Source organism: Suncus etruscus, chromosome 9 (assembly GCF_024139225.1).
Source record: "Suncus etruscus isolate mSunEtr1 chromosome 9, mSunEtr1.pri.cur, whole genome shotgun sequence".
Classification (NCBI taxonomy): domain Eukaryota; kingdom Metazoa; phylum Chordata; class Mammalia; order Eulipotyphla; family Soricidae; genus Suncus; species Suncus etruscus.
The window spans coordinates 64,187,584-64,201,243 of record NC_064856.1 but is presented as its reverse complement, the minus strand read 5'-3'; the positions used below and the strand labels follow the sequence as shown (position 1 = coordinate 64,201,243).

The 13,660-nt window shown below is 37.1% G+C and overlaps 1 protein-coding gene across 2 annotated transcripts in view; it reads right to left on the bottom strand.

The window, feature by feature from the left end:
- The window catches only part of SPON1 (spondin 1), a 341,451-nt gene that overhangs the window by 118,674 nt on the left and 209,117 nt on the right, over window positions 1-13,660 (bottom strand). The window lies entirely within an intron of this gene.

The following is a 13,660-nucleotide window of genomic DNA, read 5'->3' as shown; positions in this document are numbered from 1 at the left end:
GCCACCAGATGGCAAATATTCAGTAGGAAAAAAATCTCTAACAGAAACAGACTGGTGGAAAATAATGAAGATTTGTCAGTACGTTGGATGACTGGACATTAAGGGGTGAAAATTTCAGGGCTGCTAAGGTTACCTCTCTTTTAATAGAGAGAAGATATATTGTATAAAGGAAGTCAGGGATCAAGGTACCGATCTCTGCTAACATTAGTGTTTGAGCAAATCATAAGGCTTTTCTGAGACAGTTTTATCATCTGGAAACACACACACACACACACACACACACACACACACAAATCCTGAGAAGTACAGTAGTTTCAGACCAACATTTATTAGAAGTTCTGGTAGTTGAGACCCTGACTCAGATACTAGGAATAAAGAGATGTCTCAGAGATGGACCTTGCTCTCTGAACACTGCATCTTAACTCTTGGTGAAAGAAATATTACTCTTGTGAAAGAATAGCTATTTATTTCAAAATGTTTATTCTGTTGCAAACTGTTTAGTTAGAATATTAATATTTCATAGTAAAAAAAAGTAAAAATAGAACACAAAAGCATACAAAACCCAAGATATTTTAATTAGCACATTGTTGGATTACTTATTCTCAACTTCTGGAATTACTTCTTCCTGGTCTGAGGGAAACCAGGCATGTTTCCAGTGCCTGTGAGAATACAAGTTCTGTGAGTGCCACACTTTGTGTCGAAGATTAGGGAGTTCACTGGCTCATAAGGGTAGCACATAGGTTTCTGAAGGTCTTGGCCTGTGAAAGATTATTTTTTTGGAGAGTGTTTGATACCTAGAAAAGAGTTACAGTCTGGTAGTTTCGAAAGAGAGAGAAATGGCCTTAATTATTTCTGGAACCTAACACACATTCTGATAGCCCCAATGACCATCTTAGGCTATGAGGCTAGCAACACACCCAAAGAGCCCTCTCCACCCTCTTGGGTTTCTGTGAACTTCCTTTTTGTGGCATTACCCTTCACACTGAAGGCCAGACACCTACTTTGATTCCTTTTCCACGTTGGTCAAGATTCCTACTCTTTCTGAGTCACTGCTGTAGGACCCTTGGGCTCTGGATTTCTCTTTCTGACCATGTCCTCAGAGAAGGTTCAGGAATGCACGCTGATACATGCTGGCCTGAAACCAGGAGCAGAGTCTAGACATGCTCTGTTGGTCAACAGGATGAGAACAATCCAATAAACCCAAATAATGTGCTTTCTTATGACTTTTAAAGATTCTTCAACTTGAGTGTTCAACTTATTTGTGAACATTTCAACTATAAAAATAATAAATTTGAAATAATGTAATATAATATTAAAAAATGAATATAAAATCTTCCTGTCTCTAACCCTAAACTCTCAGTTCCTCATGCCAGAGGTAACAACTATTCATATTCTTTATGATTTTCAAGAAATATTAAAAATAAACCTTTAAGAAGATTTGTAAATGGAATTAACTGTAAAAATCTATGTTGCATTTTCTGTTCTTTTTTGAGGGGGGAGGTGTCTCCCAAGTGGTTCCCAGGAATGACTTTTGGTGATTGTTGTGAAATCAAGCTGGCACTTTAGTGCAAAAGTCAGATTGAGGTACTTCTTGGGTCCTGGCATGCTAGGAACCAACAGGTCTACCTCAGTGGTGCTTGAGGGGTTTCAGGGTTACATCTGGCAATGCTGTGGGCATCAAACAATCCTGGGGGTTGAAACTCAGCCAAAATCATGCAAATCTTGTGCCATAATCTATGCATTCTTTCTTCAGCACCTGGTGTATTTTTTTAAAAATAATTAAATTGCTTTAGGATAGTTAATCTCAAATTTCTATTTTTATTGAATCTCTTACCTGCCATTAATCAGTAGTTAAAGCTTCCCATTCCCATTTATGACTATGCTACATATGAAATTCTGGATAGAAATGACTGAATAACAGAAATGTGCTTTCTACCAAGGTTTTGCCAGTTGGCACTGCCTCCACCAGCATAGGAATGTCTGTTTCTCTGTACTTTTATCAACTTCTTTCACCAACAGTTCAGTTGATAAAATACAGTAATTCTGTGGAACATATTTTCACTTCCACAATTGTAAATGGGCTGAATACCTGTTGTTGTTGTTGTTGTTGTTGTTGTTTTAGGCTAAACCTGGAGTTAGAAGCTGCCATTTAATTTTATTCTCTGAGAAAGACCCATGAGTTTTGATCATTTTTCTGTTAGCTTAATTATAAAGAATTAATTTATTTACATATTTTGGCTTGGGGCACACACCTGAAAATGCTCAGGGGTTACTCCTGGCTCTATACTTAGGAATTATTCCTGATAATGTGAAAGAAACCATATGGGATGTTGGGGATCAAAACCTGTGTTTGTCGTATGCAAGCCAAGTGCCCTACCTAATATTTGAGCCCTGATAGCTCATGAAATTTTTAAAACTGACCTATATCTTGGGCACATTGTGGGTGCTGGGGTAATGGGATGTGGCAACCATGTACATCAATACCATCAATGTTAACATTATTATAATCAAATTATATTAAAAATAATATATATTATATATTATATATAATAAAAATAATAATATAATAAAAAAGTGTTTAAAATAGACTTAAACATTCCTTTTTTAAATTTTTTATCCTTATTTAAACACCATAATTACAAACATGACTGTAGTTGGGTTTTAGTCACAAAAAGAACACCCCCCCTTCACCAGTGCAGCATTCCTACTACCAATGCTCCCCATCCCCCTCCACCCACAACCGCTGCCTGTATTCAAGACAGGAATTCTACTTCTCCCACTCATTAACATTGTCTTGGTAGTTGATAGTGTTCTAACTGCACTCTCCTCTCCTTGAGGTGAGCTTCATATCATGAGCTGGTCCTTTCAGCCCTCATCTCTGGGCATTATTACAATAATGTCTTTTATTTTTCTTAAAAATAGATAAGTGAGGCTATTCTGTCTCTCTCTTTCCCTCTAACATATTTCACTCAGCATAATAGTTTCCATGTCCATTCATGTATAAGAAAATTTCATGACTTCATCTCTCCTGACAGCTACATCATATTTCATTGTGTTTATGTACCACAGTTTCTCTTGAAGGCCATCTTGGTGTGAAGAAGGGATTTTTGTATTTCATTTTTGTGTTCCTAGGATATATCCCTAGGAGTGGTATAGCTGGATTATATGGGAGTTCAATTTCCAGTTTTTTGAGGAATCTCCATATTGTTTTCCATAAGGGCTGGACTAGACAGCATTCCCACCAGCAGTAAATGAGAGTTCCTTTCTCCCCACATCCCCACCAGCACTTATTGTTCTTGATCTTTGTGATGTGTGCCAGTCTTTATGGTGTCTGTTCATTTCTTCTCCCCATTTTTTCATGGGGTTAGATTTTTTTTTTTTGTAATTTCTGTCAGTAACTTGTATATCTTATATATTAGCCCTTGTCTGACAGGTATTGGGTGTATAGTTTCTCCCAATCTGTGGGTGGCTTTTGTATCCTAGGCACTATTTCCTTTGAGGTGCAGAAGCTTCTCATCTTAATACAGTCCCATGTGTTTATCTCTGTTTTTACTTGTCTAAAGAGTGCTGTTTCTGCCTTGAAGATGCCTTTAGTTTCAATGTCATGAAGTGTTTTACCTACATGTTGTCCAATATACCTGATGATTTCGGATCTGATATCCAGGTCTTTAATTCATTTGGATTTGACCTTTGTGCATGGTGTTAGATGGAGACTTAAACGTCTTAAACGTCTTAAAAATTAGCCTTTTCTCTATTATATAGAATAGACACACTCCTTTCCCTTTATATTATGTATATTTAAGATAATACTTTCCACATTTTAAAGTATTTTAGATTACTTTATCTTTTTTGACTTTAGTGATACAGTTGGAAGGGAATTTATTTGATATTATGAAATGATTTTTCTCTTGTTTTCCTCTAATGTTTTTATGTCCTTACTTAAAAATATTTAAGGGACCCATTGTTGGCTTGATGGCAAAACAAAAATAGAAACAAAAACAATTTGTTTGACAAACATGAGAGTTCGATCTCTAGTGAAATATTGTCCTTTTTGTATCAACATTCAGTTTGTTTAGTTTTGTTTCGGCGATGCATACCAAGTGACATTCAGGGCTATTCCTAAAAGTACTTAGAAATCATTTCTAGCAGTGTTTGGGTGACTATGTGGTGCCAGGGCTAGAACATTGCCTTCCACATACAAATCATGTGCTCATTTACTTCATTGAGTTGGCCCATGTAATATTCAGTTGCATACTAAATTTTTTCTATCCTTTTCAATGACACTTTCTGAGGTAATATGTCTATGTATTAGATATATCAAAATATATATGGTGAAAAGTTAACATGACATCCAGTTCTGACCCTACTATTATAGTTAGATCCAGGGACATGAGAGATGTTTTAAGATATAGTTGTTCTATTTACACCAAGATCATGTCACTTTACCCACTTCTTTGTCTACAATGATAAGCTAGGTGCACCCTCTCCTTTTCCCATCTAAAAACATTCCCAAGGAACCTTCTATAGCAGAACATTCAGATTTCCTATTCCTTCTAATAGCTGTCTGGTATTTAAAAGCAGCCAAAAATTGTATTTTAATATATAAAATCTTTATTTAAGCACCATGATTACAAGCATAATTGTAGTTGAGTTTTAATATATCCACCCCCCCCTTTTTTTTTTTTTGCCTTTTTTTGCTTTCCTCCAAACAGAACCACATAACTTGAACCATCTTGTTCTGCTTCACAAATTGAGAGGGAAATAATGGAGGGTGCCAAGACCAAACAGTTGTATGAGCATGAGTAGAAATAAAAAAGATCAGACTTAAACACCAAATCCAAAGCCAACGACAACAAAATCGAAACCCAATCTACAACAAGCTAGACACAGAGGAAACCACTTATACTACCACCCCTGGGGGTAAAGGAGGGGGATATGAGATACATGCTGGGAACAGGGGTGGAGAAAGGACAACACTGGTGGTGGGAATACCCCTGATTCTTTTTTTTATTTTTTTTATTTAAACACCTTGATTACAGACATGATTGTGTTTGGGTTTCAGTCATGTAAAGAACACCACCCATCACCAGTGCAACATTCCCATCACCAATGTCCCAAGTCTCCCTCCTCCCCACCCGACCCCCGCCTGTACTCTAAACAGGCTCTCCATTTCCATCATACATTCTCATTATTAGGACAGTTCAAAATGTAGTTATTTCTCTAACTAAACTCATCACTCTTTGTGGTGAGCTTCCTGAGGTGAGCTGGAACTTCCAGCTCTTTTCTCTTTTGTGTCTGAAAATTATTATTGCAAGAATGTCTTTCATTTTTCTTAAAACCCATAGATGAGTGAGACCATTCTACGTTTTTCTCTCTCTCTGACTTATTTCACTCAGCATAATAGATTCCGTGTACATCCATGTATAGGAAAATTTCATGACTTCATCTCTCCTGACAGCTGCATAATATTCCATTGTGTATATGTACCACAGTTTCTTTAGCCATTCGTCTGTTGAAGGGCATTTTGGTTGTTTCCAGAGTCTTGCTATGGTAAATAGTGCTGCAATGAATATAGGTGTAAGGAAGGGGTTTTTGTATTGTATTTTTGTGTTCCTAGGGTATATTCCTAGGAGTGGATACCCCTGATTCAATGTCACTATGGACCTGAAATATTATTGTGAAAGATTTGTAATTTACTTTGGCCAAAATAAAAATTATTTAATTAAAAAATAATAAAATAAAATTTTGCTTCACAAAAAAGAATACATTCACTTTTGATAAAGCTTTTGCTTTTTATAAACAATATTATAATGAATATCCTTTCTCATTTACTTTTGCTACAAGGCAAAGTCCTGAATATAAAATTACTATGTCAAAGTATGAAGAAAATTCTTCTATAAAATGAATAGTCTAACACTGCTGAGATTTTAAAAATGGTGAAGAGGGTAAATATATGCTTTTTTGCAAAAATAAAGTATACATTTTTATAGACATTAACAAACTGTCCTCTCAATCTTGTAGTTTAATTGTTCTCCATTTAAATGTGCCTTCTGAGTATAATATCTGGCTGTAAAAATAGATTCTTAATGAGTTAAATAATATGTAAGTCTTGAATAAGACTGTCCCACATTTCTTTCATAGAGATATTCTCAGAAGGAAAAAAAAAATCAAATGATGCTTCAGTGTAAAACTGCTGAGATTGGGAATTGCTACTAAAGGCAGCCCTGCCTCCTTCAGCAAAGGCAGCCTGCTCCAGTCTTCCTATTCCTAAAGAATAGGCATGTTGAATTACTTTGGCTGCTTGTTCCACTGTGATCTGAGTTTGTTTGAAGACTCAACTGAATGCAAATAAGAGGCTTCATAGGACATTAAATCATACCTTTCAGATGATGTTTTAATTTCTGTATCAAATATCTGGGGATGGGAATCTTCATTGAAGTCCTTTCCTTCTTCTTGTTTTAAATTCCCCTTATTTCATAACAACCATTAGAGTACACTTTTATAGAAATTAATCCTTGAAGGGGATTGGAGGAAAATTGGAGGTAAGGACATCCCTGGGGACCTTGTGTAGCAGGGTCATGTCCCACACACAAAAAAATTACCCTTAGTGCAACTCCAAGAAGCCTTAAAACCTACTGAAGATCTTTACTTCATTTCTGGGAAATACAACAGAGGGTAAACTATAAAACAGTCTTCTATAAAGTAAACTTCTAAAACTTTTTTGGATGCCTTGCTTTGAGAAGTCAAATCTGTTAGTAGTCCCTTTCTTTCTTCCTTTCCCTGATACTTCAATGGCAGCTGCTCAAATATGTCTCTTATCTCTCCTTTAATTCAAACATTGTCCAGCTTCCTGGCTTCACTCCTTTTCTGAGGTCTCTATTTTCCCCACTCTTCTTTCTCTAGCTTTTATGTAGCAGTTTCCTGGTTTTTACATTGCTTTCATACCCAATAAAATCAAAGGATATTATTATCAGGGAACAGGAAAGGGCATTACAAATCCTTCACATTTTACTTTTTGTAACACCACTAGAGCAATAATGGGCTCATATGCCAAGTCAGATGCAGTATGTGTAACATTTAAAATATAAACAAATTTAGTAGTAGTTCTCATTAACACCATTTGCAAAAAAAGTCTCTAAATCTCTTAGAGGTCAGAAACAGAAATATTGAAGTTTGCCAACCTGCTTTGTACTATTTTCATGGTTCTTAAGGAACAATATAAGATGGCAGATGGCAAAAACAAATAAGGGGTCTTGACTGTGTTTTGTACTCCACTCTCTGTCCTTTGTCTGAACACTGCTTTCTTATGATTCCATCTAGCAATGTCTCCTGGGCTCATTACAATAGCTAAGCTAGCCTATAGTCTTAACCTTTTTGTCCTGTTTGGTGTAGGGTTGTTTCTGGGGTTCTGCTAAACTTCTCCCCTCTCCCTAATTCCTCATCCCATATTTTCTACTGAGTATTCTGTTCTTCACAGTTTGTCCCCTCTTGAAGAACCAACAACCTGCCTTGAATTCTAGCCTTTTGGCTGGAGTTTTTTTGCTCAATCCAGTTCTTGACAATTCACTGCTGCTTAGAATCGTCAATCAGTTTATTTTATACTTTCAATTTTCTTTTTAGATTGAACTAGCATCCCACAGGGTCATGCTTTACTTGGATGACTAGATTAAGGGTCAGTATCTGTACAAGGTGGCACCAAATCCAAAAATCAACCTGTCTTTCTCATATTTCAAGGAAGAGTCACCAAAACATAAGTTGGCTATGGGATGCTAAGAGCAAATATTGTGTGACTCATATGTGGAACCATGTGCAACATTATTAAATAGAACCATCAGGTATATTGACAAAGGGTGGAAAAGAGTGACAAAAAGAGAGAACAGAAAATACTGTGAGATACTCTGAGAGTGCAGGAGTGAGGTGGGGAGGAATGCTTTAATTATCTCAGGTTGATGCTCAAAAGTTACAGTCCTCAAAAGACTTAGATTTTGAATGTAAGTGTTCACTTGAGTTTAACTTTCTAACCATATTAAACTTCCATTCTTCAACTAGTCTGAGTGAATTCCTTTTGTTTCCCACCCAGAGACTTTACTCAGTCATCTCCTTCCTTAGTTTGGGTTCCCTGTGAACATGTCTACATCCTGGCTGGGTATGCTGTTATATTTTGTGTCCCTGTACTTGGTTGCCTGGAGGCCTTAGCCTGCAGGTGGCACTAAACTAATTTCTGTGAGCATTTATACAAAACTGGTCCAAAGAAAGAGAGGAGTAAAAGCAAAGAAATTAGGACTAGGGTGGGCATGGGGTTTTAGAGAAGCTAGTTGTTTATTTGAGAGATCGATTCTTCTCAAATTTTTGAAGGTAAACTCTGGGACAGAGTTAAAATGTTCTGGAAGGAGGTGACACTATTGAACATGGGAAGAGGAATCAACAGAGGAAGAGTCTGAGGAAATGGTAAGGAACTTGGGTCATCAAGCAGCCATTCTCAGGCTGAGGATGATTTCATGCTACTGAAAAACTAGAATCCCTGATTTTTTTCTGAGCTTCCTTCAGGTGTTTATAAGTCTTAAGACAAAAGATTCCTTTAACTGATGAAGAAACATGTGCAGGCACAGTAAGGCCAGGCAGCAGTTAGAGGCAGACTCTATTCCAGGCACTCGATATGTACCAGCTTACTTTGTACTTATGGCAACTCTGTAAAGGTGTCTATCATACCAGCCTCATGACACAGAAGAGGAAAGCAAAGCACAGAGGAATTGTGGAACTTGACAAAAGTCACAAGTAACAGAATTGGGATTTTAAACTTGGGGAATCTTGACTCAGAGACAATGGTTTTATCTATTATACGGTAGGTAATAGATAGTCCATAAGAGAGCATACTTTTTGTTACCTATTATACATACCAATTGCTATAAATGAAAGAAAGCATGTGCTTATTTTCTTAACCAGATGAGGTAGCATGGCATAAGAACATAAAATAAATCAATGATTTTAATAAAAAAAGAGAGATCAAAAGTTCTTTTTATGACTGAAATCCAACTACAAATATGTTTGTAATCATGGTGCTTAAATAAAGATATTATTTAAAAAATAAATAAAAATAAAAGTCCTAGGGAAAAAAAAATAAAACCAATTGTGAAAAAAACTTTAAAAAATTTCAGAGAAAATGAAAGTCTGATAAGCATATGCTAGCTCCAAAAACTTCAAGGAGATGAGAAACGATAATCCTCAAATCCTTTCTGCCAGTTTTTTTAGAGCCTTCTAATGTGTTTCAACTTTTTGAAGAAAAAGAGCTCCTGCTTGCTTATTGATTCTTGTGCCACAGGTGATGGGAGAACCCTGCAGTCTGGTCTAAGTAATCTGCCAAAACCAGGACCCCTGAAGATGAAGTGATCAATGCCTAGAACAGGGTGCATTCTTATTTGACCTCCACACTCAGAGAAGTCTTGAATTCAGAGGAATAAAAGCTGGTTTGTTTTTCTAGTATATTTTTCATGAGAGAGTGGCCATTCACAGTTCATGGTTTTATGTAAAAAATCATAACTCATTTGCCAACTGATATAATTAATGTATTTTTTGAGCACCTACTATATGAGGTACTCTCGTATTATAGGTATTGGGTAAATTTGGAAACATGAAAGACGGAGCTAATGCAGGAAGTCCTCTCCACCCTTTTACATAAGAACCCAACACACACACAAAACCTACACAGAATATAACTTTAAAATATTTTAAACTCAGGCCAGAGAATATATAACTTTAAATATATGAATATAACTTTAAAATATATGAAACTCAGAGATTAAGGTACTTGTCTTATATGCAGCTGACCCTGGTTGATTTCCTGGCACCTTGCGATTCACAAGTGCACCCGGGGGGGGGGGGGGCTATGTATTGCTGGAGTGGCCTGAGTTATCTCTGGCATCAAAGGCAAGAGTAGCACCATATCCTTAAGCCCTCACATTAAACTGTTGGCTGGTTGTCAGAGTAAATAATTCAGGAAAGGGGCCTAGTGTTTCCGGAGTACCACTAGGGGGGAGGTCTCCCAAAAGGTATAACTGAGTTTAATAAATTACCAGATACTGAAAATGAGGGAGAAAAGTCTATGTAAGAAGAGTGGGAAAAGCAGTCAACGTTACTCATGTAACTCTTGAAATAGAGGAAAAACTAGCAGCAAAAACTCTTGGATGGGGCTGGCGAGGTGGCGCTAGAGGTAAGGTGTCTGCCTTGCAAGCACTAGCCAAGGTAGGACCACGGTTCAATTCCCCGGCGTCCCATATGGTCCCCCCAAGCCAGGGGCGATTTCTGAGCGCTTAGCCAGGAGTAATCCCTGAGCATCAAACGGGTGTGGCCCGAAAAACCAAAACAACAACAACTACAACAACGGAAAAACAAACTCATGGACATACCAGCCTCACTTTTCCACTAATTTCTGCAGACTCTTAGCTGCCAAAAACTCTAGATATGCCAGTTTTGTGGCTAACAGCTCTTGGGACAATTTGGAACAGATAGTTCCACCTCAAGATTCTGTACTTGCAGAAGTTCTAGCAGCCACACCCATGAATCACAATTGTTGTTATATGAGCTCATCAGCCCAGCTCCACAGATTCAAAGTCCTGGATTGCGTGGCCACTTATGAGGCTGCACAACATCTTATAATTTTAATAATGACTTCCCAGTAGGAATAAACCATATTAGATGTGAAATTATAAAAGCCACATAAGCTCAGCAAACAAAACCGACAATAGAATGCTCAACTAGCACTAAACAGTTTAGCACACCTTCAGACAATGACATAATGATTCCATTGTGAGATGACAATTTTTTGCAAATTTTCCTTTAACGAAGTTTTTCTATAATTCCATTAGCATGTATTTATACTGAGCAATATTAAGTAAATTATTCATACCTGCCAAGGGGCAGACAGGAGAGGTTGAGAAACTGGGGTCAGTGGGTGAAGGGAATGATATATTGGTGGTGGGATTAATGTTGGAACATTGAATGCCAGAAATAACTGTATTATGAGTAGATATGTAAACCACAGTATCTAAAATAAATTAATATAATTAAAAGAAGAAAAAAAAAAGAACAGTGAGCAGAAGCTGGTGCCTAGAGATCTTTCCAAGCCAGGGACCAGAATATGGTCTCTAGGAGCAAGAAAGGAAATTTAGAGTTTTGTGGGGAGAGGTGGGGGAGAACTTGAGCTGGTGAAATATATGTGGGAAGGCACTTCTGGGTTAAGTTGGGTATTTTGATTCAGAGCTCTGAGTATGATCAGTGAAAGAGAAAACCTCCATTTGTTTCCTTGGGAGAGCAAAAAGGAAACTTGCAAGGTGAAAGGTAACCTTGAAGAAACAAAAACTGGCTCTTTATTCCTTAGCTGCACCCCCACTCCCCACACAGAGTTCCCATTAACACAGATATCAGGGGATACCTGCACACTGATAGGTGCCATAAAAGTCGGTGTGGCTAAAATTGAAAATATGATGTTCCCTTGAGGAGACCCACAACTTGAGCATACAGGACAGAGAACAACTGCTGCTGATAAGCAAACAATTCAAGTCCCCAAACAGGATGACTTGTTCTTTGGGGATACTGAGGAGGTTCCTCATGGGCAAAGTTTAGACTATAGCAAGAAATGAGATGGGTAGACCAAGGCAAGACCAAGTAGGGAGGTGTTTCCCCTATGATAAGGAACTTTATTTTAGGATCAGTAGGAGACATTAAATATCTTAATTGGTTGAATAGCCAATTCCAAATTATATTTTTCAAAGTTGCCCTTCAATAGTCTTGATAATATAATGAGGACTGAAGAGCAGGAGATCAGGAAACTAGTACTACAATTTAGCAAGACATGAAAGTGACAGGGTAGTGATTATGGAGAGAATGAATTGTATGAATATAAGAGATGGCATTAGTTTGAGCTAGAATCAAGAAGGTGCTTTGATTTCTACATAAATAATAGTGTATGTGGGACCATTTTGAGGCCAGCATCCAGTAGAGAACTAGAGACCTAGCCCACAAAATATATATATGTATATATATATATAACATATATAATAGAATACATATATACATATATATAAGTGATATGGAATAACAATGGTCTGGTGAAATGTGATGTTTTCAGACATATTAGTTTACTTTTAGTTATCAGTTCAACCTACAAGGCAGGATATGATATTTTTCAGATTCAGTTTACTTTTTTAAAGTAAACTTTCGTTTACTTTTAAGTTCTCAGTTCAACCTACAAGTCGATTTTCTATTACTCTTCTTTAGGATTATATCCATATGTGATCAGGGGCTGTTCCTGGTGGATCTGTGCTCAGGCACTATTATTTGGTTAGTGGTGCTCAGGGGCTATGCCTGGCATCTCTGGAGGTGCTTGGGGAACCATATGATTCTGGGAATTGAATTGGCATCAGTCACATGCAAGGCAAATGTCTAACCATTGTACTATTTCTCTAATTCCTTTTTGTTTGTCTTGTTTTTTTGGGGGGGCACATGCAGTAACTTTAGAGTTACTCCTGGTTATGCACTCAGAAATTATCCCTGGCAAGCATGGGGGCCACATGGGATGCAAGGGATCAAACCTGGGTCAGCCATGTGCAAGACAAATGCCCTACAAACTGTGCTATTGTTCCAGCCCCATAATTTTCTAATTCTTTATCTACAGTTTTTTTTGCCTTCTCTTTTGCTTATCTCCAGGAAAAGATAGACCTGGCTTATAATTTCTAGCCTACACTCCTACTGGCTATCAGAATACTTTTGTTAATGTTTTTTATCTAAGAAGAATGCATGTCTCCTTCCTCCCACTCTTCATCCACTATGGTCAACAAAGCTGCTGCAATTTTTCATTAGTTTTCCTGGAGTTTTAGAGTCATAGAAACATTAAAAGTTATACTCATTATTATTATAATTTCCACCACTAATGGGGGTTATTATTTTTGTTCACTTGTATTTGAAGGCCATTAGCATAAGATTTACCTCTAACCATATCTACTGTGTGTGTTTTTTTTAATGTCCTTGAAACTTGCAATGAGTGATTAGTCTATAATAAGAGAATTCTAGTAAGCATGAGCATGTATTTCTTGGGGGAAAAAAAGACTTTTTATTTTCATTGTGGTTGACTCAGGCTCTTTGATATAGCAATTGGTAGAATATAAGGCATAAGGAGCTGAGAACACTGTGTGAGTTTGTAAATGTGTTCAAACAAGAACCCAGTCACTCAGAGGACACTTTTATATTCTAAGTGAATGCATATTATTGTTCCTTTTTATGTTGTTTCTTACTTGACTTAAAGAAAAATATGATAAATTATGTGCTTGCAGTGACAAATATTCAGAAACATGAATTGTTTGGAAATGAAGGGACCCTGAACTCACTGAAATTCAACTGAATTTCCCAAGGAGTTGAGAGGCTTGAGACTTTGCTAGTAGATCTCTGAAAATAGGGCTTATTTCCATTTGGCTAGAGGGTTTTCTCCCCAGGGACAGGGAAAGCAATGATGCATGATGACCTATGAACTACAACCTGTGCTGGCTTTTAAGATCCCTTGCTGTAATCACCTTTCAACACTTACCACCTTTGTAAGACCTACAAATTATATATTTGATACTATGCACAAAATTTGGGGGCAGACTCAGTTGAGTTCAAGCTCTGATAT